Source organism: Hipposideros armiger, unplaced genomic scaffold (genome assembly GCF_001890085.2).
Source record: "Hipposideros armiger isolate ML-2016 unplaced genomic scaffold, ASM189008v1 scaffold_87, whole genome shotgun sequence".
NCBI classification, from domain to species: domain Eukaryota; kingdom Metazoa; phylum Chordata; class Mammalia; order Chiroptera; family Hipposideridae; genus Hipposideros; species Hipposideros armiger.
Window position 1 is genome coordinate 2,177,029 of NW_017731437.1, and position 25,460 is coordinate 2,202,488.

The 25,460-nt window shown below is 56.7% G+C and overlaps 1 protein-coding gene and 1 long non-coding RNA gene across 8 annotated transcripts in view; one reads left to right on the forward strand and one right to left on the reverse strand.

Annotated features, from left to right (window-relative positions):
- Positions 1-25,460, forward strand: part of SEPTIN9 (septin 9) — a 188,845-nt gene that overhangs the window by 135,599 nt on the left and 27,786 nt on the right. The window contains exon 1 of one of the 7 annotated variants that reach the window (XM_019644344.1): positions 9,735-9,961. The exons of 4 other annotated variants lie outside the window; for them this stretch is intronic. The gene's annotated coding sequence lies outside the window, so the exon portion shown is untranslated. Of the gene's footprint in view, positions 1-9,734; positions 9,962-10,549; positions 10,797-19,354; positions 19,701-25,460 lie in introns of those variants that run through there. 2 more of the 7 variants (XM_019644340.1, XM_019644341.1) reach the window with 2 other exon arrangements.
- On the reverse strand, positions 6,832-10,745 carry LOC109383698 (uncharacterized). The gene is made up of 3 exons (XR_002124273.1): positions 10,661-10,745; positions 8,143-8,842; positions 6,832-7,128 (listed from the first exon to the last, which is right to left on the reverse strand). It is a non-coding gene; the product is annotated as an uncharacterized LOC109383698 (long non-coding RNA).

Sequence of the window (25,460 nt, forward strand, 5' to 3'; positions counted from 1 at the left end):
TCGCCCGGCGACATGCCACAGAGCAGAACCTCGGTTCACATCACAAGCAGGAGCCTGACGGTGGTACCGTAACTTAGCTACAGGCCTCATGCTGCTCTCACCGGTCTACAGGCGCCCACTTTTCTTTGGCGTCGGTTCTGTGAAGTGTCGTCACGAGCATAGCTTCACGGAATCACCACCACAGCGGGGGGACAGAAATGTTCCATCCCCGCAAAGAGTTTTGCCTGGTTTTGGCCTTTAAACGGTATCCTACAGCATCCTTTTATTTTTGGCTTCTTTCACTCAATACTGTGTGTGTAGGATTTATTCTTTTTTTTTTTTTTTAATGTACTTTTAAAACAGAAATTTCCCAGAAGATCCTTTAGGTCCACCATTAGGGTTTGAAAGCACAGGTGTGTGAAAGTTGTGGGTAATCAAAACTCTGTCAGTCAACAGTTTCTTCTGCATGTCCCTTCCTTTTGTCACTTCCAACTCAGAGGGAAGCCTCCGGGATCTCGAAGCTGGCAGATGCTGCCCCCACCCGCGCCCCCCAGCCGGCTTCCCACCCACACGCCCATGCGAGTGTGGGAGGCAGGCAGGCAGGAAGGCAGCGATTCTGAACGTCTGCTCCGGTGCTGGGCACAGCGCCAGTCTGCACATATGCCATCCCTCTCCTTTCCATTCTGGGATTCCGGTGAAACCGCTTCCCAGAGATTAAGAAATTTGCCCAAAGTCACTCAGCTCGTAAGTGGAGACGGATTTGACCTCAAAGCCTGCATTTTGTGGATGAAATAGAGAGTTGGGGGGCATGGCTGAGACCCCCCCCAGGGCCCTGGGTGGCTCATAAGTGGAGTCACTGGCCCCTGGGCAGGGGGGCTCTGGCACTGGGGGACCCCAGGTTTGTGGACTGAGCCGGGAAGTGAAGGTGGGTCAGTGTCCCCTCTCTGAATAAACAGTCAGTGGCGATGTTCCCGCCACTTCACAACCTCGAGTTTCCGGCCTGGGAGCAGAGCTGGGCTGGGCTGGTTTGGGCCCAATGCAAACAAACTTCTTCGTTTCCCATGCTCGGGGGGCACGGGCTTTGTAAAGGGATGAGGGACTTCAGGCACCCCCCTGTCCTCCTTCCCTTCCACACACACTCTGAGTGGGTCGGGCTGATAAAGGCCTCGTGTCACATATCCTCAGACCTCAGGCCTGAGACTGAGGTCCAACCTGGAGAGAAAAGCGAGGCTTCCTTTGGCTGGAGTGTTTGCTGCCAGGTCATGAAAATGGGCCTGGCGTCCACGCCCATCGGTCAGGTGCTCCGTGTGGATTTCACAGCCCTTTGACATTGTTAGTTCATATCATCCTCCCCAAAACCCCGTGAGGAAGGGCAAGAAGTTTGAGCAACCTCCTCGCTAACAGTGGGTTCGTTGTCCTCAGTTACAGGTGAGGAAGGGGGTTATGACTTGTCTCCCAGGTCACCTTGCCCGTCGGCCACAGAAAAGCTGCCAGCTTGTTACGTCCTTGTCCCCAGCGCCTCCGAAGATTTCTTCCGTTTTTAAAAACACACACACTCTCTCAGACGGTGCACACCTGCGTGCCTCTAGGTCTAGCCTGAGAAGCAAACATCAGCCGGCCCCATTTCCTTCCTGTCACTAGTCGTGACCATGTGCACCTTAGAACTTTTGCAGCGTAGCCATGTTTCTCTGTCATTGGTGCTGTTTTGCAAAACTATAGAACTAGCAGCATGTTCTGTACAAGCGTGCTTCCGCAGCTTACTTTTTATGTCCGCACGTGGAGGCCATCGGCTCCAAAGCCTGTAGTGATGGGGTGTGCGTTTTCACTGCCAAGTGGTATTCAGCAGGCAGCTAGTACCTAGCTTTCTGTTCTCTCCTCGATGGACATCTGGGTTGTTTTCAGGGTTGGTTTGTTTGTTTGGCCTTGATAATGCTGCGATGCTGCGATGATCATTCCTTCTTGTGGCTCCTGGTAACTTAGGAATTTGGATTTAAAAATGTGATTCCCACACCTGTGGCTGACCCAGGTAAGCTGTCGTTCTACCTGTGGGGCTTGTATTCTCCACTCCCACCCGAGCCTGTGTCCGGAGAGGCTGGAAGGACCTGATGTCTGGCCTAGAGCAAGAGCAGAGCTGATGGGCTGCAAAGTGTAAACCGATGTTTCCCAAACTGTGTTCTCTGTGGGATCATTAATAGGCATTATAGAGGCAGAGGGGTACCGTGGTCCGACAAGTTTGGGAAATAGTTAAAGAAGTTACACTTTAAAAAAACACATTGCAGAATTTAATACATTTAGTATACTGACATATATTCGTCAATATCCAAAAGAGGGATTGTCAGGGTAGTAATTGCCAAATTTATTTGAGTGCAGAAACCTTTTGGGACGGGAACATCCTACAGGGCAGGCTGTCCCGTGTTAACAGACTTTGAGAAACAGGAGTCTAAATTGCTGGTTGTGGGTGGGGAAGGGGCAGAGCTGCCATAAAGAGCGTGGATTTTGGGGGCAGTAGGTGTCCGGGAGGAAAAAACTTTTCCTCTACCTTCTTAGGTTCAGGAGTCGGAGTTCTGCAAATTCATCTGACAAGAGACACATTAGCAAGAAAAAAGAGATTTAATCACATGTGGGGGTTCACCGGAAAATGTGACTCAAAGAGGAAGTTAGAATTTGGGGCTCATATGCCATCTGGGTAGGGGAAGGGAAGGAGGAGAGGAGTATTTTCTGGAAAACAAATGGCTTTTTGGAAAGATAAACAGGCCCTTAGGAGAAGATGGCAGGCACGATAGTTTCGTGACAGTGTCTGTTTAGGGGTGATGCGGAGATTCATCTTCTGTGATGAGAGTCCTTCCTCCCCTGTTGCTCAGAGGAGGGGATTGGTGACAGGTGAGTTCTGGGAGGCTCTGCTTTTAGGCAGATAAGAGATTTCAGCAACGCAAATGCCTTTGGCTCAAAACAGTTATTATGCCACAGAGGCGAATTCTGGACCCCTTCTGAGGCGTCCTTCCCCTGTTCTCTTCCAAGCCCCACCCGTGATAAAAAGCCCACACCTTGTCCGCTGAGTTGGCCCGGGCCCCTCCGGCCTGGACCCCTCACTGCTGTTCAGGCAGCAAGAACTGCACAGACCACCTGCTTGTCAACGCAGCTCTCCGTTCAAGCTAAGGGTTGATTTTGTGCTGCCTTTATCTCGGTCCTCAGGCAGAAGGAAAACCTCTGGAGGGCAGCAGCTTCTTCGGACGGTTGAAGGACTCCTGACCCTCAGCCCCCACTCACCCCATGTGTGTCTCTTGGGGACGTTCAGTCCTAAAATGTTATCAAGATCTTGCCAAATCCCCTGGTGTGTGTGTGTCTATCAGTCCTAACCGGTGGTTTTTAACCCCAATTATACGCTGGACTCCCCTGAGAAAAATGTAAAAACATCAACCCCTGTGTTAATAGTTCAATAAGAATTGCTGGGGAGAGGCCCAGGCATCTGTATTTCTTAGAAGTTCCCCTGAAGGTGGTAATGTGCCCCAGGATGGGGACTCCATCCTGCCCTTTCTGGCCCTCTCCTGCCCAGGCTCAGAACCTCAGTGCATCTCTAAACACCAAAACATTTGTTTGACTCAAACTCCTAGCATTTTACCTCCTGAGCTTTTGTTCTGGTCCTCCATTCAGTGAAGGGTGAAGGTTCTCTGCAGCGCACCTAACGCCGACCTGGAGCGCCCCCACCTGGCGGTCCTCCCTCCTGACACCCCAGAGTGAGCTGACGGGGCCAGACGCCCTGTGCAACAGACACGGGTTTTACATTTGTTCTTGAAATGAGCACAGGGTCTGGTTGTTTCGTTGCCTGGTGTTCAGGATTCTGGTTTTGGGTCAGCCAAGAGTTTGTAGCTCAGGGGCACGCTGGTTGCCGAGGGATGGTGGCCCGGAGCTACTGTGATCTACAAAGCGGCCACCGCACTGAACAATAGAGCTGGTTGCAGACCGAGCAGTGTCATAATGTTCTAAAGTTAAGATTCATCAAATAATTTCTAAGATACATTGTTGATATAATGATAGCTTTTCAAGAGGAAAAAGAAATGTACATGAAAGGTGCCTGGGAGGGCACCTTTTACAACCTGACAGTGGCTGTGGGAGGATTTTTTCTTAGAAGGGGGGAAATGGGGCCTTCTTGCTACCAAGTTCCACAAACAGTTACTGAGGCTGCTACCTAGGAGACTCAGGAGGAGGTGAGTAAATCAGCCCTGGCCTGGCGCCAGGTCAGGGTGTGACTCAGGAAATAGGCGAGGGGGTGGGGGGTCACATCTGATGGAGGACATCCGGAGGGCTTCCTGGAGGTGGTGATTTTTAACATAGGGGATTTTAGGTAGGGTTTGAGACTGCAGGGCCTGCATGAAGGATGTAGTGTCCTCAGAAAACAGCACACTGTAGACATGTGTCTGAGCTGGGAATGGGGTCAGGACTAGAGACGTCAGTCTGGGGGTGATGGCTGAAGCTGGCGATGGAGGTGAGGCCATCTCCTCTCTCCTAGGAGACTGAGATGAGGAGAGAGGAGACCCCTGTGTGCTGTCTACACCCCTGTGTGGGGGATGAGGAGAGGAGAGCAGCGGGAGGAGTGCTTTTCCAAAAGGAGGGTGGTTAATGCATGCCACGTGCTGCCCCCAGGTCCTGTGGTGGGGACTGGATGTCCGTGATGAGGATTTTGTTTTAAGAACTCGGTGTTAATAGCAAGAGAGGCAGAAGCCAGACAGCAGAGGTTCAGAAGTGAGTGGGTGATGGGAAGATAGAAGCCCCAGTGTAGTGTAGACCAACTGTTAAGAATTGTGTTGTTCAGAGGTGGAGGAAGTCGACAGTTGGCAGAGGTGGCTGGCAGCAAGAACTGGAGGGGGGTTGCTTGTTTTTGAGATGAGAGGCAGCCCTTCTCCCAAGTCAAGTTGAAAAGGAACCAGAAGAAAGAAAGCTATCAACCAAATGTGACAACACGCAGGCATGCAAGCTCTGCCCTGCCGACAGAAGCCTGGCAGGACCCTCCTCTCTGCCATTCATGCCAGGGGCCCCCAGCCCGCCCACCTTGGGACAGCAGGGGCTCCGGTGGACACCAGCACCTTCCTGCGTCTGCGGTGTGCAGGATGCGGGGGCCCCTCCCCCGGGGCATGTGTCTGCATATGCTCGTTGCCACATCAGCTGGCAGACCCACACTTCTAACCCGCCAGCCCTTCCCCTGTGCCCCATGTAGGCAGCCCAGTGACGGGCCCACACACCAGCGGGAAGGATATTTTTCTTGGTATTTGGCAGAAAGCATCTGCTGCATCCCATGAGGTTTGCCCAGGGTGGGTTGGAAGAGTTGGCAGGAGGGCTGAGCTTTGTGCTCTGGGCTTGGCAGGAGAAGAGGAGGGACCTGGGAACCGGGATGGGGGCAGGTGTATGTGTGCATGTGCATGAGAGAGGGAGGGAGGGAAGGAAGATGCTGTGTGACCACTTCCCCTCTCTTCTGCTGACGTTGCTGAGTGCTAGAGAGAAGGTGTATCGGGCACCCTGGGAGTATCCCTGCACTGTGGACGGGTGACACCTCAGAGACTGTGTTCTTCTCCCACTTGGCCCTGACTGCCCCCATGTGGCTTCCAGAGTAGGACCCTGCTGCAGGACAGCTGACCAGTGGGGCTGCCCACGGGCATGTGCAGTGACCCGTGGCATCCTTGTCAAGGACGCCATGGGACCCCCTTTCCACTGCGCGTCATCCTCGTGCTCAGCGAGGGGGGCTTCCTCAGCTTCGTGGGCGTGGGTCGAGCTTGGAGCGACAGCCCTAGAACATCCCACTTAGACCCTGTCGTTGCTGGGAGGGCTCCCGTTCTGCTTGGACGCACAACCTTGGAGCAAGTTTTCTTCAGCTTTGAGCGCTGGTTTCTCTGTCTGCACAACGAAGCTTCTAAGTTACGTGGGTCAAGGTCGGGACCGCGGGGTGCATGAGCTGCCTGTGGCTGCTTTGCAAATTACCACAAACTCAGTGGCCTAAAACAGAAATTTGTTCTCTGACAGCTCCTGAGGCCGGAAGTCTGAAGTCAGAGTCACTGGCCCAAGTCAAGGGGTCCATAGGGCTGGTTCCTTCTGACGGCCCCAGGGGACAATGCGTCCTTGCCTTTTCCAGCTTCTGGTGGCTGCTGGCAGTCCTTGGCTTGTGGCCACATCACTCCAATCTCCCTCCACCATCACGTGGTTATGTTCTCCACGTTCTTCAAATTTCCCTGTGTCCCTCTCATAAGGACACTTAGGATTACATTTGGGGGCTGCCTAGATAATCCAGGGTGAGGGTGATCTCTGCATCTCCCAATCCTCAGATGACGACTCCTGCCATACGAGGTAACCATTCACAGGTTCCAGGAGAGAGGCTATGGTTCAGTCTCCGAAGGATTCACGATTTGTGTTAGGGCCCTTCCGGTTTTAAGGTATAAAACAATAAAGTAAAAACTGGTTCACGGGGGGAAAAAGGACACATTAAGCTTTTTTTTTTTTAAAGATTTTTATTAGGGAATTGGGGGAGGGGAACAGCGTTGGGGAGTCCAGGAAGGGGAACAGACAAGTTGCTGTCCTTTTGTTCTTCAGTCTAGTTGTGGAGAACATCGCTTCACTGGCCCATGTTGATATTATCATTGTGCTCTTCCTGGGTGAGGCAGTTGCCCGCCAGCCATTGGACAGCCGCTCACGGCGGCTCACCAAAGCTCATGCCCGCTGCCGGCCAGCCCCACTGCAGCCTACCCTGTCGCCAGTGACTCACGGCAGCCCAGCTCCAGGTCGAGCTGTTGTTCACCATCTTAGCTGTAGAGGGCACACTGTCACTGGCCCTCATCTGGGATCCGAACCAGGGCCCTGCTGCTCAGAGCTGGCGTCCCAAGCCAACTCTTAACCAACGTGCCACTCGGCCGGCCCACTTTTTTTCTTTAACTATATATTTATGGTGGTAAAATACCCAGAATGCAGAATTTACCATGAGTGGCATTTAGTACGTCCAGTGTTGTGCAACCATCCCCACTGTCTGGTGCCAGAACGTTTGCATCGCCCCAGAAGGAAACCCCATGTCCATTAGCAGTCACTCCCCATTCCTCTCCCTCCTTGGCAAGCACCGGTCCGCTTTCTGTCTCTCTAGATTCTTTTTTAATCGGTGCAATTCTGCATGACCTTGAAATAAATGAACAAAAGCATGACGAGTTGATTATTGGAAGGGGTGTGTGCAGGGAAGCCAGTGGCTGGTGGGGAAGGGCCCGAGTTGTAGCAGCCTGGATGTCGGCCACCCTCCTTTCTCCGGTCTCCGCCTGTGCTTCTCGCCATTCCCTTCTCTCTCTCTCTGTCCTTGCAAATGGCCCCTAATAGCGTCCCAGCCCCCCGAGTCTGCGTGGCCTTCGGCCCTCCACCAGAAACATCCCTGGCTCCGTGCTGCCGGGGGAAGTGCTAACAGCCCAACTCCTCCCTCTGGCGCCAGGGCCTTGCAAGGCAGGTTGCTGGTCAGCCTGTGGCCAGCTGCCTTTGAGTCAGGGGTTCATCTCGGCCCCATGGGACAGGGAACCCCAGAAGGGGATGGGCTGGCAGGGGCAGGAGTTAACCTCTTCGGGACGGTCTGATGGCTGCTTAGCACACGTCTAGTAAATGAATGTCTTAGGAGAAGCTCTGCTCTTTCTGACAATGGAATCAGAGAGAATTGTTCCCCTGAAAGGGGACACCGTGATGTAGGGATCAGTGGCCTCAACAGCATCTTACAGTAGACACCACTGTTCCCTCGAGCTGTGCCCTGTTCCAGCCCTAAGCGTGCCTGCACAGTGGTGCTAAAAATGACGTGTGGGGCTAAAATAAGATGGTCCAAATAAAGGGCTCTCCAGGGGTGTCTGGCGTGACCCCAGGACAGCGTTGAGAATGTTGAGAGCTGTGCTGTCCAGTATAGTAGCCACTGGCCACGTGTGGCTATTGACCACTTGAAATGTGGCCAGTCCAAACCGAGAGGCGCCCTAAGTATAACATTTGTGCTGGATTTCAAAGCTTTAGTACGGAAAGAAGAGAGAATGTAAAATGTCTGTTTTTCTCCTGATTACATGTTGAGTGGACGATATTTTGGCTCTAATAGGTTAAGTAAAATGTATTAAAATTAATGTCTGTTTCTTCTTACTGTTTTAATGTGGCTGCTAGGAACTTGACACTTACAGACATGGCTCGCCCTGTTTCTGCTGGAGGATTGACAGACAGCTGCGCAGGCTCAGGCTTTCTCTAGATGCCGGTGTGTGCTGAGTGCAGGGAACTCTCTGAGCAATCCCGGAGGGCAGATGGTTCTGTGTTGGAAAAACAGCCTGGAGAGGGGGGCTTGTCAGGCACGGGGACTCCCTCTCCTGTGCCTTAAAGACCCCCATTGATCGATCTGGTGAACAGTGAGGGAATACTGCTAGAGGAGTATACTGCTAGAGGAGTAAAGCACCCAGGCCGCCTCCATGGAGGAGATGGTGAGGAGGAGGAGGGAGAGTGAGGGGGTGTGCTTGGCGAGCAGGTGGTTTTCGTTTGCCCATGTAGTACCCAGGAAAGGGTGGTGGGCCCTGGGCGTGGCCTTCAGGGCCAGAAAGCTGGGGGACAAAGCGAGGCCAGAGGCAGAGAGGGCGGTTCCGAGGGGAACGCAGGGAAGGAAGGCCTCTTTACCCAGTGGGACGAGGCCACCAGGGCGGGTGTGGGGTGCAGATGACAGCTCTGAGGCTCCGTGTTAATCTCGACACCTGGTGTGACAGGAGTCCATCCTGGCATTCTTTGTTGCTGGTTCCTGTAAGCTGCCCTTCAGGGCCCAGTGACAGGGCCTGGCGAGGTGGGCAGGGGGTGCCAGGGGGCTGGACGCTCCCCACTCCCTGTCCCAGGAAATCACCTTGGAGGAGAGGGGAGCATATGTTTTAAGTGGCTGCCCTCTTGGTTCTGGACACGTTCATCTTGCTTCGATTCTTGCGCCTGGAGTCGATGGTGCCATTTAACGGATGGGGAAGGTCACGTCCCCCGGACATTGAGTAAGGGGCCACAGCGATGGCGAGTAAAGGGGCCTGGGTTCTGGTGCTTGACGCTGAGCCCACATCTCAGACCCACCACTGGCCTCCCTTCCACGGAGATGGGAACGCGGACTCTGGGTGAGCTGTCCCTCCCCTGGACACTCCCTGTCTTTGGCTGAATGCCCAGAGATGGATGGTAGCAGCTCCGGTGGCTACTCTGCGTGGGGGTAGGGAGCGCCGTGGGACAGCAGCCCCTTAAAACCTTTGTGGCAAACCTGCAGAACCCTGGAGGAGGCTGTGGGGGGCGGGGGTGGTGGGAGTGGCTGCTGCTAGGGACAAGCTGGCTTCTGAGCAATTCGAAGGGTGAACCAACTGGACATAGCCTGCCTCTAGCCAGTGGGGTGGGTGCTCTGGGGCCTCACCCACCAGCCACATTGGGGGGGGGTGGAATCTGGGAATGGGAAAACTGTACCAGCAATCATCTTGGTAGTGGTAATGTGGGAGTGGCCGTGGCCTGTGGGGGCTGGGCCGTGGGGGCTGCCTCCAGGAGGCAGGAGGGCCACTGGGTGTCCCTTCAAGAAATCAGACACTGGCCCTAAAACGGTCTTCACTCGGGGTTCCTTTGCACCAGAACTAATGGCTCCCTGCCCAGGGTAAATCCCCCAAATCAGCCCCAGGAACTCTCTGCTAGTGTGGGAGTCGGCCTGGGGCCGGTTAGGCCACACCCGTGCCTGGGAATGACTCACGCACTGGGGGTCAAAGGTCGTGGCAGAGGCTGGGTCTGGCCCATCCCAGCTTCCAGGCCCAGCCCAGCAGGGTTGCTCCCGAAAGCTCCCTCCTCTGGGACCACCGAGCCCATCCCCCCAGGGGTCCCGCTCCACGCAGGGCCTGCAGGGAGGGGGGAAAGGAGGAGGCTGTGAGTCACTCTCCAAGCCCTCTAGGGCTGGCTAGCTGGAGCTGGGCTGGAATCCATGTTCTGAGGCTCCAGGAAGAACGGGCTCAGGGTGAGCTGACCCCCACCCCCACCCCCCAGCCCCCAGCCCCTGCCCCGTTCCTCTCCTGCTGCGGCTCCTTTCCGGGGTGTCATCTCCACCATGGCACACCTAGGCAATGGGGGGCAATTGCCCCACCCCCTCCCTGGAAGCCTGGAACAACTCGGGGCTTTGGGGGAGAACTGCAGCCCCGGGGGAGGCCCCTGGATAGCTTAGGTGTGTCATCTGGGCTCGTAGGGGCCTGAACAGGGTGTGGGGGCGCACCTGGGGTGCACCTGGCAGGCGGGGTGCACAGGGCGGGGCAGCAGGGAAAGAGGGCACCCACGGGCACTGTCAGATTGTTGGCACCACGCTGCACACGGGTGTGCCTCCCCCGGGCGGGGGGCAGGGGATGGAGGAGGGGCCGGGTGACTGTGCAGGTGCGCAGGCTTCCGGCCCGGGCAGCCTGGCTGGAGGTCCAGGTGAGCCCCTTTCCCCCTCTCCTTCCCGGGGTGCTTCCCCGGGGACCCTGTCACTTTCCTTTTGGGGTGACTGAGACTGGCTGGGTAACTCGGCTCCTTGGCGCTTCTTACCACAGATAACACCCCCGGCGCAGCTGGCGCCCCTTTTCCCCGCCTGCCCCTCCTCCTCCTCCGCTCCCCTCACCCTGCCCCTCGGAACCAGTTAGTTCCCCAGGAGCCTCCCTTCGAAGGCAGTCGCAGTCCCTCCTACCTCTGCCCGCGCTCTGGGAGGCTCCTTGTTCCGCAGCCACAAAGCCCCTTTGATCCTCTGCTCGGCTCTGAGCCATGTGACCCGGTGGGCGGGCCGCGCGCTCAGGCGGCCGGCGCAGCCCGACTCCGCTGCTGGGGTGAGTCCTCCGCTCCCTTTGTTCCTTCCAGCCTCCCGCCGGTGGCAGGGGGTCCTCAGGTGTGGAGGCCCTCGGGCAGCCCCCTGATGGCCGGTCGGCGGGGCGGGGAGCAGCGCCTCCCCAGGGTCCCCCCGGCCGGGACCCCCCCAGCCGGAGGGACAGCTCCCGGTCCCGGGAGAGGGGCGGCGGGAGCTCGGTCTCCACGCGGGGCCCAGATTTTCAGCCTCTGAGTAATTGTACTCAAAGAAAAAGAGCTTTGTGCGGCCCCAGCCATCTCTCTGTAAATATTTGGCCAGCTAAGCCGAGTGGTTAGGTCCTCCTCCGGGGGAGTTGCTTGGAGGAGTCAAGTCCCCTTCCGCGAGGGGCTTCCCTGACTTCCAGGAGGGCTGGAGAACTGCGGGTTGGCCACTCCTTCCGCACAGATTGTCAACCTTGGGGGCAGGCGGCTCCGAGGACCCGGCTGGCGATCAGTTTCAACAGACACTAGCAATGCAGGAATCAGACCCCGGCCAGCGGGGTAGTCATGGGGCAGTTTCTGCTGCAGCTTGTCTGGGTTCCCGAGAGGTTTGGGAGGTGCGATGGGGGCAGGGGAGAGAGGCGGAGGGGGCTGCAATGCACGTGCTTTGCTGGAGGACCTGGTGGGAGGATGTCCTATTCCATGGCAAGGAGCAGGGGGAGGAAGCAGCTTCTTGGGGACACGGCTTCCAAGGGGCATGCCTGCTGAGCTGAGAAGCTGAAAGAACCCCCCCCACACACACACACACACATCGAATCCCACAGCCAACACAGCATGCCACCCCATGTGCTAAAGCTGAGGTGCTCAGAGGCAGTGCCATCTGCTCTGAAACTTCATCCCGGATGTCCCCTGGGGATTGGCTCAGATTCCAGGCCGCTGGCCTCGGCCTCCCTCTCCCTTTTCCTCCCTGCTGTGAAATCTGCTGGCATTTTTGGCAGAGGTTTGGGGGAGCATCTCTGCTCACCAAAGAGAAGTTTGAAATTCCTCTCCTGGAGAAAAATGTGCCGCCTGGCAGCAGGTTTCTGGCGGGGCACAGTACCCTGCTTGGAATTCAGCTGGGATCCCACATGGAAAAACCTGTTAGGGAAGGAGGTAGGAAAAGCCCTGTTCCCGTCATTCATTGTTGCTTTACTGTGAAACTTAATGGGTCTCCGTGGGTGTTTACAGAAATGTCATTTCTCTTTGGCCAGCTCCCCCTGGCAACCCAGGAGGCTCCTTTTCAGGCACTAGGAAGAGGAGTAAGTTTGTTCAGCCATTTGGGTGGGGAGACAGCGTCCACATGAGGCCTCTTGCTTCGCTCCCCTCGGGTCTCTTTTGGGTTGAGATGTGGCTAAGGAAGGAGGCCTCTTCTGTGTCTGACGTCTTTTAAGCCAGTCTTGGGGAACCTGCGTTGTCATTGACCCCTCACCTGCCCCTCCTGGGTGTCTCCACCGCCTCCCAGTCATTTCTACGTTGTGGCACCTGCCACAGTATTGCATCTGCTGGTTTGTGTCTGTATTCCTGCCATACTCTGCTCCTTGGGGCTGGCGCTGTGACAGGGAGGGTGGTCAGTTCAGCTGGGCTGTGCGGACCTACTGTGCATCGGGGCCCAGAACATTCTGAGACGGAGGTGACAGAGCTCTGTTCTGCTGGGAGGGGGCAGTCACAGGCAGATTGTAGCCAATGCTGTCGTGGGCCCCACTGACCCAAGTCCGAGACGGCCCTTGGGGGCCTGTGTGGTCACTCCCTGAGTGCCAGGTCCACTGCCCTGGGCCTCAGCAGGATTCACAGGGCTTTCACCCCCGACACCCTGTACCCATTGGGCAACCCGAGTCTCTGGGCTGACTTACCTCCCCACCTTACCCCTCCTCGCTTCCCCAGGCCACCATACGCTCCCCACTTCCTGTTGTGTCACCACAGGCCTGAGCTGCTCTGTCAGATAGCGTGGTTTTGCAGGGGCTGAGCGGCGTTCCTCAGAAGGAAGACCCTGTCCTGGGGGGAGCCCCCCACCAGCCTGGAGCCAGGCCCAGCTTCCGGTGTCAAAGGTCTCAAGGCTTTTTTAGGAAGCCGGTCATCATGGCCGAGCTTCCAGTAACCAGTTCCCCCCAGCCACGTATTTAAACCTTGGGTTGGTTTTCTCACACCCCCCGAGAATTCTTGGCTCCCACCCTCCCTCCCTCATCGGCCGTGTGTGGGAAGAATGACTCGGAGTGTATGAAGGTGAGGACACACACTTGCTGCGCCCGGTGTCCTGGGCTGGGGTCATCTGCAGTGACGGTCAGCCTTCCGCACACCCTGCGGCTCCTGCCCGCTCCTCTGCACATCCCCCAGCCTAGGCTAGGCCATTGATGCCAGCTGGACTCCGGAGAGACGTGCGGCTGGCTGTGGCCGGGGCTGATGGTCCTGGGAGGCCCCAGCTCCACACGGCGCTGGTCTTGGGGAAGATGCTTTCCAGCGAAAATCATAGCCCTTGGCTGGGTGGGACTCCATTCCCAGACTCCTGCCTTCCAGCACCAAGCTTTGATTTGTTTACTGAGCACCAGCCTGGTTCCTTGGACAGGTAGGGACCTGTTCTCAGGAGCTCAGTGGAGCCATAGGAGGCCTTCCCGAGAACGCGGCTGAGGGTGGCCGGCCATGCAGCCAGCGCTGCGGGCGAGCCTCTTCTGTGAGGAGCGGGCTGGGAGCCCAGTGAAGGCGCAGGCCTAATATCAGGCTTGGGAGGGTGTCTTGCCCCACCTGGTAGCCCTCCAGCCTGCCCGCCTCCCGGAGGGCCCCTTAGGAGCCTGTGTTCTGGGGCTGGCACAGTGGCGTTGGCTCCGCCCTGGGGTGTGGGTGGCTGGGTGGGGTCCATCTTTTCTCTTCTCTTTTATCACCGCTGTGCCAGCTCTGAGGGGCAGGCGAAGAGAGGGCTTAATCCTGAGGCTCAGGGAATTGCGTTGGGTTCTGACGTTCTACGTGGGCCTGAGCTGCCACTTGCCCGTCCCACCTCCAGAGTAGAGTTAATCATCCCCCGGCTGGTTTCCTGGGGGGACAGCTGGGCCTTGGTTTGGGGGTTGGGGGGGCCGCTCAGCACAAATACCCTGAAAGGTGAAGGTAACCCACCTGCCCACGCCCCCGTCCTCGCTGTTCCAGGCTAAATGCAATTTTTAAATTTTTTAATTGGGGTTCAGTAGCTGGATCATGACAGAAGCACCCCCAGATTTCTTGTCACTCTCCTGAGGCTGCGGGTGGGGGACACTCTGTAAGATGTCAGCTCCTGAACACCCAGGGCTGCACTTGGAACCCCAGTTCCTGTTTGGGGTTCAGTCACAGACACTGACACCCACATGGCTTTTGGAAAGGAGGTTCACAGCTGCTGGGGTGCCCCTTGCTCTGTTCTGTCGCACCTGCCTGGCATGCAGCACCCCCTTCCCGGGTCTGGGTCCCCAGAGGGCCTGCTCTGCGGAGTGCCAGGGACCCAGTGCCCAAGAATGGTCTTCCAGTCACCCAAACAGTTATTGGCCATGGGAAGTGCGTCCTGGCCGTTGTCCCCAGCGGAATGTGCATGGACCGCCGCCTGCCTTCCAGATCGTTATCTCCCAGGCCTCATCCCGGTGCCTGTCGCCAGGCCTGTGACATGGGACAGCAGATAAGATTTTCCTGGCCAGAGCAGGGAAGTGAATTTCCCCAGCTGGTGAAGGACGCCCCCTGCCAGTTGGGGACGCCTGTGTCTGTCCGTCTGCCTGTGTTTCACTAAAACTGGACTTGAGAAAGGGGTTGTGTTTTATTGATCTCTGTCCTCGGGTCCTAGAGGTCACGGGTGCTTGCTCAGCTAACGTTTGAATGAATGCAAGGTCTGCCCTGTGTGGCCGCAGCTTTTTATCGTACCCAAACGCCGCGTGGTTTCTGTAAGGCTGGCTCAGAGAGCCTTGTAAGAATGTGTACGAATAGTTATTTGTCTTGCTTTATACGTGGTCTCCTCGGAGCCTTTTTTAAGCAAAAGGGACAAGCAGCAGCATTTCTTCAGTGGCGGGAATACATTCTCCCTGGGGCGAGGGGCTGGACCCACGACCCCATCCCTGCCCCCATGCCCTGGTGCTGGGGGAGCACGGAACGGACGAGTGAGGGCGGGATCCACGTCTTTGTTCCTTGTCTGCCAAGGCCGGAGGAAAAGCTGCCGTTGCTGGTGACAGTTGTGGGCTCCGAAGACTAATGACAGGTTGGACAGCGGCCCCATTGAGTCAGAGGAGGAAGGATCACTGTGGACTGTAGCTGGGGGATGGGCGGGTGGGGACCAAGGGCTGGCAGATCAGCTTAGAGGGTGGTGGTGGTGGGAGTCTCTACCCCAAGGAGCAGGCGGCAGGCTACCCCCTCCCCCGATGCCTCTGGCGCGTGGCCTCCGAGTGGCTCACCCACCACTCACCCTGCGAATGTAGTGCTGTCATGCCTTGCTCAGGGGCTCTGCTGTCAGCCTGCCAGGGCTGGAACCCCACGACGGGCGCCATCCTGACCCGGTTTACAGTGGGCTCGGTGCCAGGGTCCCTTAGTCTTCATCTCAGGGAATTTCATTTAATCAACCTTTGTCACCAGCTGGTGGGTGGGGCTGCCCCCCTTCTCCCATGACAGGGGTGGAAACTGAGGCAGAGAAGTGAAACGATGGATCAGAAGGTTTCCGTGGCAAGACGTCATCCTCCCCAGATTTTCCTCATGGGAGGAAGAACAAGTGTTAAAAAAGGCTTTTTTCCCCTCTTTGGTTCACATGTGGTTGTTTAAAAACTAGGAAAACGGAAAGATCCCAGTGTGTCACCCACTCTGCCTGTGAGGAGCTGAGGACGGGTAGGAAGAGCACGTCTGGTTCTGCAGCTCTGCCCCTTCCCACCGACCCCCGACCCCCCACGGTCCTCCCTCTGTGGACCCCAGAGCTTCATTTTAAAATTCTTGGGCTGGGCTTTTGCCTCATTCAACAGACCTGAGCCGTGAAGTCACCACTGAGGCGTTGAGGTTGGTGAGGAAGTGCCTCCTGTACTCTTAGAGAATAAATAACATAAGTGGAATGATTTCTTAAAAAAGAAATGGGTTTTAAACCGACCCATTAAGCCATTCAACTCCAGGCCCCCGCCCCCTACCCTAAGACCTGTTTGCCTGTAAATCTAAGTGCCTCCTCCTCGCAGCCTGGTTACAGCCCCCTGCTCCCCAGCGCCCACCTGGGCCAATATGCAGGGGCTGTTTTGTGCCATCTCCTCCGTGTGGCAGGGCTGCGCGCCGGAGCAGCCCCCAGTGAGAGTCCTGACGGTGGCATCCTAGTTACCTGCTCCGTCATTCTTCCCGGAGAGCCAGGCTGCAGGCTCCCCAAATTCCATGAGGTCGGTAGATGTTCCGGCAGCTTCACACAGGGGCAGATGAGCTACCCGGGTCCCTGTGCACCTCTCAGTGACCATGCGGCCCAAGGCACGCGACCGGCGCCCCCTGAGCCACCGTCTTCTGTGTGAAAAAAGAATAGTAGTTACCGCTTCATGGGGTCATCATGGGGACGATGGAGATAAAACAATATGTTTAGCACAAAACTGGACAGGTGGAAAGAAATGCTAAGTACATGTTACCCTGGTTGTTAAATCCTGACCCTGTGGTAGCCCTTCCAGAAGCTTCCAGTCTGAGTAGGTGGTAAGTGCACACCGGCTCTAAGATAAGGTGCCCTAGGACCCATGGGCGTCCCCAGGAAGGTGGCTCGTTTGCAGCTGTGACGTGGCAAAGGCTTCATGGCCTGGAGTGTTGAGAAGCCTTACGGGGGGGGGGGGGGGGCTCGGGCTCCCTTGAGATGCGGAAGGAGGGCATCTGGGATGTAGGGACGCAGGGAGAAAGCTCCGAGTGCAGAAATGGAGGTGGGTGCAGGGGTGCCCACGGACGGAGATGGGGCTGGAAGGGAGGGTCAGCCAAAGGGGGCCCTCAAGGGGCTTGGGCGGTGTGGTGCCCGTGTGTCCAGCTCCAGGGTCTGGTGGCTGGCTGCCCCTCGAGCCCCTCGCCTCCGTGAGTGCCACCCCCGTACCGCACCCCCTCAGCAGATGCCTGCTTCCTGCTCGGCTGGCACGAAGCTTCAGTAAGAAGTTGAAGTTCCTCAGCTGCCCTTTCCCGTCTGTCTTGGCGGCTTTCCCAGCCTTCTCCGGGGCTTACTGTGGAACTGGGTGCCCAGTCCCGTCTCCCCGAGGCTCCTGGGACCCTGCCCGAGCCACCCCGTCTCATTCAGTCCCTCCTGCCTTTATCCAGCAATGCTTTCTGGGCGTCCCTCAGGGCTTGAGACCCTGGCTTGTCTGCAGGGCTTTATGCTGCTGTCTCCCCAGAGCAAATTCTGGGGCCAGGTCCATGGTGGGGATCCGGAGGGATGAACCACTGACACCCCCATCCTGTACGTGCCTCAGTTTCTCCATCTGGCTAAGCAGCGGAAACGCCTATCTGTTGCCAGTGCATAGGGATGCCAGGGAGATTTGGGAGTCAGGGGTGGGAGGCTGGTCCCCTGAGGGTCTGGGTGTTTGAGGGTGGGCAGGGGTGAGGGACGCCCCCTCTGTGTGTACCCCCTGAGCTGGCTCCTCACCAGGCTCCTTCCCGGCTCCCCGTGGGGCTCTCCAAGGACATCTGGGGAGTAGAGTAATTAACAGTGTGGGCACTGGGAGACTCAAATAATTAAACCTGAGCAACCCCGAGGCCCCTCTCCCTCTGGGGCCTGTGCCACAAGTTAAAAGTGGGTCTTCATGAATTGTCTGTCTTGTTTTCACAGAGGCTCTGCCTGCCTGGCATCCTTAGGGTTTGGGATGGGGGAGGGAGAGGCTGGGCCTCTAATAGATTTGGGGTGGGTCCTGCCAGAGATGGCCCTGGAAATCTGGTGGCTACTATCCACCCCCTCACCCCCACCCCCCAGCAGCTGCTGGCTCCCACCCACAGTGGTTTCCTCTGGCCTGCGCTGGACACTGTGACCAGACTCAGTACCCGACCCGCCTTCCATGGTCCTGCTGCTCCTGCGGCCAGCCTGGCTGGTTCAGGTACGAGGCAGGGGACTGCAAGCCAAGTGGGTGCCTTGGGAAGCAGAGGTCCCCGCCTGCCCCCCCCCCCATGCCCTGGAACCTGGGCGGAGCTGAGGTCCGCCTTCGTGGGTGCTGATTGGCTGCGCCGTTACTGCTATTGCCACATCTTCTGCTTTCAAGTTGAGGTTTATGGCTTCCTTCTGGGTGTACAAGGGGCCTGCTCCTCGGTCATACCGAGGGCCCTGTTTTAGGATGAATGGTGAGTCCTAATGAGCGTTGGTGGTATGGGGGGGCCCTGAAGGCTAGATGCTGGATCGGTGCTGGGGGCCGTCGGGGAGCCATTGCAGGTCACCAGCTTTGTTTTTAGTAATAGCTTTATTGATATAATTCACATACCATGAAATTCACTCTTTTAATGGTATACAGTTCAGTGGTTTATAGTCTATTCACAAAGTTACGCAACCATCACCACTCATTCAGAACATTTTTAGCATATTAACATATTTGGGTCTCCCCAAAGAGACCCGTCCCCATCAGCAGTCACTTCCCTTCCCCTCCCCTCAGCCCCTGGCAGCCACCAACCTGCTTTGTGTCTGACTTCTCTCACTTAACGTAATGTTTTCAAGGTACATCTGTGGGTAATGTCCACACTTCCCTCCTTTTCGTGGCTGGCTAGTGTTCTGCCTCACGGCGGCATCACAGTTTGTCTCTCCGTTCTCCAATTGATAAGCATTTGGGCTGTTGCCGCTTTTTCGCTGTGGCCACTCCCGCAGCAGTGACCACTGGCGTACAGGTTGGGCTGGACGTGTGTTTTCATTTCTCTGGGCGAATTGACCGGGTCCTGTCTGGCTCACCTGCACAGCGGGGGGTGCACTGTTGGCCCCTTGGGCCCGGCCGGCAGGGTTGTGAGCATTTCATACTCCCCGCCCCCAGCCCCATAGCAAGTCTTGAATCTGTGTCTGTGCAGCTTGCCAGCGGGCCTTTTGTTTCCTGGTGAGCCCCGGGGCGGGCGAGCTCAGCTGAATAAGATGACTCCACATTGGTTCAGCCTGGACGAAGTGGGGTGAGGGTGCGAGTGGGGCGCAGGGTAACCAGTTGTGTCTGCTGCTGGACCCTGGCGTGACTGCGAGGCTCCTTTGCCTGCACAGGGCCCAGAACTACGCAGGAAAAAGAAATGTGTGTCCTTTCTTGGGGTGAGCAATTGCAGTGTGAGAGAAGTGGGTGGGCTTGGTGTACCCCACCCCCAGTAGGAAAGCAGGGGAGAGTTCTGGGTGTGGGAAGCTGCTGCTTTTCCTGAGATAATGTGCCTTATGTGGTGGGGGGGATGATACCGTTTCCTTCCTGGGAGGGGGGTGTGCAGAGTGCTGCCTCTGGGATCTAGAGAGGGGTGTGGGCCGCCACAGATCTCCCAGGGCCGAGGTCTTGGGGAGCAACATGCTACAGCATTTCTGGGTCCTTCTATGCATATAGCACACAAAAGTTAGACTTGCAAAACAAATGCCTGCCCTTCGTCATTTGAAACCACCACACAGTGCATAAGCGGCCCCCCCCACACACACACACACATCTAGGTGCCTGCTCCTTCAGCACCCCAAGTTTGGCTTTATGGCCTGTCCCTCTGTGTCCACTCAGCGTGGCAGCCTGTGAGCACACTGGAAAGGGCCCACTTGGCGTCATCTTGGGGAGGCAGCCGAGCTGTCAGGCCGGGCCGGGCCCCCTCCCTTCTCTTCCCGGCCAGGGCCGGGCAGCTGGCGGGGCCTCTGCTGTTCTCAGGCAGAAATTATCATATGAATGTGCCTCCCTCCCTGAGCCGTTAGCTGGAGGGACCTGGAGGGGACTGGCTCCCACCCTCGGGCTCCCAGGTTCCGGCTGGCTGCGGAGAGCGACTGGAAGACGGCGGGCATTTTCTGTCCCACAGTAGGTCACCCCCAGGGTGCGGAGGGTGCAGGGGTGGGTTGAGTCCTGTGGGCAAGGGAGGGCGTGCTGGGTCCCAGCAAGTGTGTGAGACCCCAGGGACTGGCGCAATTCCCAAATTAAACTTTCCTTTCGCTGCAGCTTGTGTAACAACACATTGTTACTGTCGTTTTTTGTGTTTTTGGTCTGATTTCAAAAGTCGCAGCTAATTACTGCAGGAAATGTAGAATCTGAGAAAGGACGGGAAGGTGAGGATTAGAGGCAACGAAGCAAAGTTGAGCTCTTTGTCAAGTGCTCTGCGCGGGCCAGCCCCGAGGTCGGTGCTTCTCTGATGGGCCTTTGTGTCTTAGTTCTTGGCCGAGCTCCTGGGGGCCCGGACTGGGTCTTGCACGTTGTGGAGCCCCGGTTGTGTCTCAGTCAGTTCTCTTTGCCAGTTGCCCACATCACTGCAAGTTTGGGCTGGTGATCTGTCCTGTTGGACTGCCGGACAGCAAATTAATAGATGCCAGAAAAAGTCATCCATGGACTAGGAAACTCTTGAATCACAGATACTAGGTCTCAGCAGCATTTCTTGCAGGGACAGCTGGTGACCGATGGCCCGGTCTCTCCATGTAGGGGTCCCAGTCCTCACTGTAGCACAGGCCAGGCCAGCGGAGGTTTCAGAGTCGGGATGGAGATGGGCCCGGGTGTTCTGATCAGAGTTCCCTGCCCACCAGCCTTGCCTGCCCCATTTTTACATCTGCTGTGCTCCTGGGAGCGCCCCCAGCGTCACTGCGCCCTGGCTGGTGGTGAGTGGATGGGGGTGGGATTAAGGCCCTGCCACAGGCCAGCCAGTCTCCACTCACCTCCCTTCTCCAGTGGGTGCCCCTAACCCCTCACTCGCCATTTCCTGAGCAGAATTTCCCGAGTGGGCAGGAGCTGTCCCAGGAAGCCCATCCACCCTCCTCTGTTCTTTGTGGCTCCAGAAGGACGATGGAAACCGGAAATTGTTAACATCTCATTCACAGGCTGTCACACACCGAAACCGCGGGGAAACCCGTGGGAAAGGATGCAGGCCAGCGCTTCCGGGAACCTCAGAGGGGCTGGGGCTGGAGGGGCGCCACCTGGGTTGACGAGGGAGCAGTGGGCGTCTCCCCACGATGCTCTGGGAAGAGAGGAGGGTGGAGGAAAGCCACCGAGCTCACCATTCATGGCTTGATTCATTCATTCGACCGACAGCATCTTACTGGGTGCTTTGATGTGTAAGGTTTTGAGAGCAGCGAATCAGAGACCCTGGGAGGGGCCACCGGATGGGGGAGGCAGGCGGGAGGGACAGCACAGGATGAAATGTGGAATTACAAGCTGTGACCAGGGCCATGTGAGAAAAGAACAGAGGGACTCGGTGCAGATTGGCACCCTGGGAAGACAGTGGGGAGCGCCCGGGAGCAGCGTGGGTAGAGAAAGTTCTGGGCTGGGAGAACCTCGGTAAGGAGCCTTGTTGGAAGAGCTTTCAGGAGTGAGGGAGACGGTGCACATATGGAAACTGGAGAGCTGGCACGGGCTTGTATTTCATTAGCACAAGCTCAGCATCACTGCCAGGCACTGTTCTGTGTTTGCAGCTATCTCGTCTGGTCCTCAGCACTCTTAATGAGGCAAATCTTTTTTTTTTTTTTTAAGATTTTTATTGGGGAATTGGGGGATGGGAACAGTGCTGGGGAACTGGGGGAAGGGGAACAGACAAGTTGCTGTCGTTTTGTTCTTCAGTCTAGTTGTGGAGGACGTTGCTTCACTGGCCCAAGTTGGCACCATCATTGCGCTCTTCCCGGGCGAGGTAGATCAGTCGCCGGCCTCTGGACGGCCGCTCACGGCGGCTGCTGGCCGCTCCCGCTGGCTGCTGGCTACATACGGTAGCCCATGGCAACCTACTGCCACAGGGGCTGCAGCCTAAGCCGTCACTGGCGACTCAGGGCAGCCCAGCTCCAGGTTGAGCTGTTGTTCAGCATCTTAGCTGTAGAGGGCAGTGTCACTGGCCCTCATATGTGGGATCCGAACCGGGGCCCTCTGGCGTCCCAAGCCAGTTCTTAACCATCGCGCCACTCGGCCGGCCCCAATGAGGCAAATCTTATTATCCTGTTCTACACGGAAGCAAATCGAGTCCCACAGAGGTTAAGTTCCTTGCTCAGGGTCATGCAGTGAGCCTGCTGGGGCAGGACTCTGGGGCCTCCGGACTCTATTATCCCAGGGCTAGTGGGAACCACTCCAGGTTTCAAGCAGGGGAATGATATGATTGTAAGTTTCAAACAGTCCGTCCTGGTACTTGGAGGAGGATGGATTGGGGAGGTGGGCAGGTAATGGCGGTGGCTGGGATTGTGTGGCCGTGGGGATGGGAGGCAGGGCGACTGCCTGCAGATATGGTGGGTTAGAATTGATAGGACTTTGGGATGGGTGGCTGGGTTTGGGGTGATGGAGAGGGAGGGACCAAGGCTGGCCCCTGGATCTCTAGCTGTCATAACCGGATCATGGAGAGACCGTTTAGTGAAATGAGGGGAAGGGTCAGAGCTCCGTCTGGGGCACGTTCAGTTTGAGACATCCAAACTTCACTAAGGCAGGGGCGCCATTACCCAGAGGGCCTGGCACAGGTGGGACGTGTCTGCTGAGCCATGATGGATTCAAGGGAGCTGTCAGGCTGGCACTGATACATGAACCTGGACGGAGGTTGGCATTTAACGCCCAGGGGATGGGTGAGTGTCCAGCCAGGGGCCGGGGCAGAGGCCCTGAAGCTGAGAGAAGACCGCACTTCGGGAAAGAGTTCCCTGGGACTTGGGGTGAGGGGTGACCCCTATGCGCTCTGCTTTTCAGAGGACTGATACTCTGGTCAGAACCCCAAGTCCAGAGGTGTACCCAAACTTTATGCCACAGTGCAGGTGGCAAGATAGACCCTGGCTGCTTCTCTCTGGAGTCTTACCCAGCAAGGGGCTCAGGGGTGTCTGCCCCATCTACCGCCAGCGTCTCCCCCAGGGAGTGTACAGGGGATGTCTGACCTTACGAGTCCTGACGGGTGGTCAGGCAGCTGTCCATACACATTGCTCTTTACTGGGGAGAGCCTGGGATAGCGGGATGCCTGAAGTGGTTTTGAGACTCCTTGGATATGCCGTCCATCCATCCATCCATTTATCCATTCGTAATCCACTCACCCATCTATTTATTCATCCATCCATCATCCATCCATACTTCAGAGTGCCTTTGAAGTCACAGGTGTGCATTTGCACTTGCAAAAGTGCCTCAGAGTGTCTCGTATGGTTTCACAGGGACTTGCCCTGACTTCTCCTCAGTTGAGTGGCTCCTGTGGGAGAGTAGGGGCTAGAGGTGACATGGGGCGGCGAGCAGTGTGGTCTTTCAGACATGCAGGATCTGAGCAGGCCTGCAGGCTGGTGGGCACAGTCCATGTGGGCTGCTTGCAGAGTTGGCACTGAGGGAGCCATGTAAGGGGCCGTGCAGGTGCCCAGGCCACGAGCCCACTGCCTCCAGACTCCCTGCCCTCCTGAGGTGGGAGAGGAAATGAATCCAGCTGTCCCAGCTCAGAACTGGAGCTGCAGATGGGTGGGCGACAGGAGTCAGAATGGTGCTGCTGACCCCTCCTCAATTCCCCCTCAACCTTCCTGGACCCTCAAGCCCATGATATGAGCTGTCCTCACTCCTTAAAGGGTCAAAGGGTCATCTGGTCAGCTTTCGGCCCGTGGCCCAGAACTGGCCCGGACTTCCACCCCCGACTCTGCCTTTCTGAAGCGCCCCTGGCCTAAGTCGATGTGCACAAGAGAAGGGAATTGCTTCCTATCTTCAGGTTAAAGTTCTTTTTCTACTCAGCCCCTGGCACGGGGGCGCCCTATCCCACTCCTGAGATCTCTGTCTACTTTTTGTTATTTCAGATGATTTCGTCAGTAGGGAAGCAGCGCCCCTGGGTGCCCCCAGCCTCCGTCCACTGAGCTCTGGTGTGCATCTGCTGACAGCCCTGCTGTTAGGAGAGGGGGCTGGGGGAGGGGAGGCTGTGCAGGCCCCCCCACACACACTTAGGGGGACATCCCTGATAAGAGGAAATTCCACCCTGTGACAAATGGCCAGTTCCCACCCATCAGTGGGGGAGGATCTTTTCTTTCTCTTCTTAAGTTGGTGAGCATTTGCCAAGAACTAACAGAATCGGGGGTTGGCCAGCCACTTTGGGTGCAGTGGGCGGGCCTGGGCTGGGTTCTGGGTTTGCTTTGGGGTAGAGGCCTACATGTTGGAAGGTTCCCTGGGGTGGAAGCCTCCGGAGACACACAGGCCAGAGGATGGTGGAAAAGGAAATAAAGTGTGGTCAGGGGACATGGGAAGCAGAGGGCTCATCCCTGTCCTTCTCTGAGGTGTAAGTTCTGCGAACAGCCTTTTTGGAAGCGAAGAAGGGGGATGCTTGCAGGTTGGAGCCAGCTCTTCCCAGATACTGATGTTTCAATGGGCCCTGAGCTGATGAAGAACTCGCTGGAGGAGGAGGAGGCGGGCTGCAAATGAAAGAACAGAAGAGGGCCTCTTCCAAAGGGGGGCAGGGGGGGGGGGGGGGGGGGGTTGCTGGACAGGGTCCAAATCTGACCTTTCCAGCCCGGGCCAGTTGAAACCGCATTGGCAGGAACGAAGGCCTTCTTGAGATTCCTTCCCGGACAATGGAAGAGAGAGGCTTGTTTGAAAGGGTTTGGTGAGAGAAAGACTGGAGGAGCCTGGGCGGGCAGTGAAGGAAGGAGTTCGCATGGCTGGTTCTGCTGTGTCCCCTCCCAGGTCCTGCAAAGGGCAAGGGATCGTGGGACGCCTCGATTCGTATGCCTTTGCACTCAGCCTCCCCTGGCACAGAGACTATAAAATGGCAGATTGATTTTGGGTTTGGGGGGTGGGGAAGGCGCTCCGTGGCTCCGTGGGGGAGAGAAATGCAGCCCTCTGCATTCGCAAATCCCGCTTTTCTCCAGAGAGGCCCATTGTTTTGTGCTGGGTTTCTAAGATTTCTAGCCGAGTTTCAGGCCAGAGGGCGAAGGCTCAGATTTCTGGCATCCCGGCTCTGACGGGAAGCTTCCTGCCCCGACAAAGTGTGAAGTGTAATTCGATTTGGGAGTTACTTATCGAATTAGATGAGCCCTGTGCGCTTTGAAAACTCAGCCCTTGATCCCGCCCGCACGAATTTGCAGAACTCGGCCGTTTACATTCAGTGTTTCCATCTTTAGAAGGGAACAGGAAGTTCCCCGGTGATATTTATGAGGCGTTTGTTGTGGCTCGGGTGGGTTAACGGGACAGCGGGAGTGGGGTGGGGGGGAGAAGATCCTGCACTCAGAGCTCTGCGGAGGTGCCGCCTGTGCCCCCACCCCCCACCCCGTAACCCCTCCCCCAAACCGGCAGCTCCCTGGGCACAGCCTGTGCTCAACAATGGAGACCAGCTGTTCACACCCTCAGCTCCTTTCCTTCTTGCCCTTGGCTTCGCCAACACTTTTCCCACCTTTGAGAATTTTTAAACGTTTCCTCACCCTACTCTGGCCATGGAATCCTGAGCTTCTGAGTTCCCATTAGACTAAGTTATTTCTTTAAATTGAGATCCATGGACCTAGGGGTTCTTTGATGCCCCCCCCCCACTCCACTAAATTGTCCAAATGTATTTGTGGGCGTCTCTTCATGTGTATTTTTAAAAGCAGTGAATCCTTCCCTTTCAACAGCTTCTAAAAGAAATTTCTCTTTCTCCCTCTCCCTCTCCCTCTCCCTCTCCCTCTCCCTCTC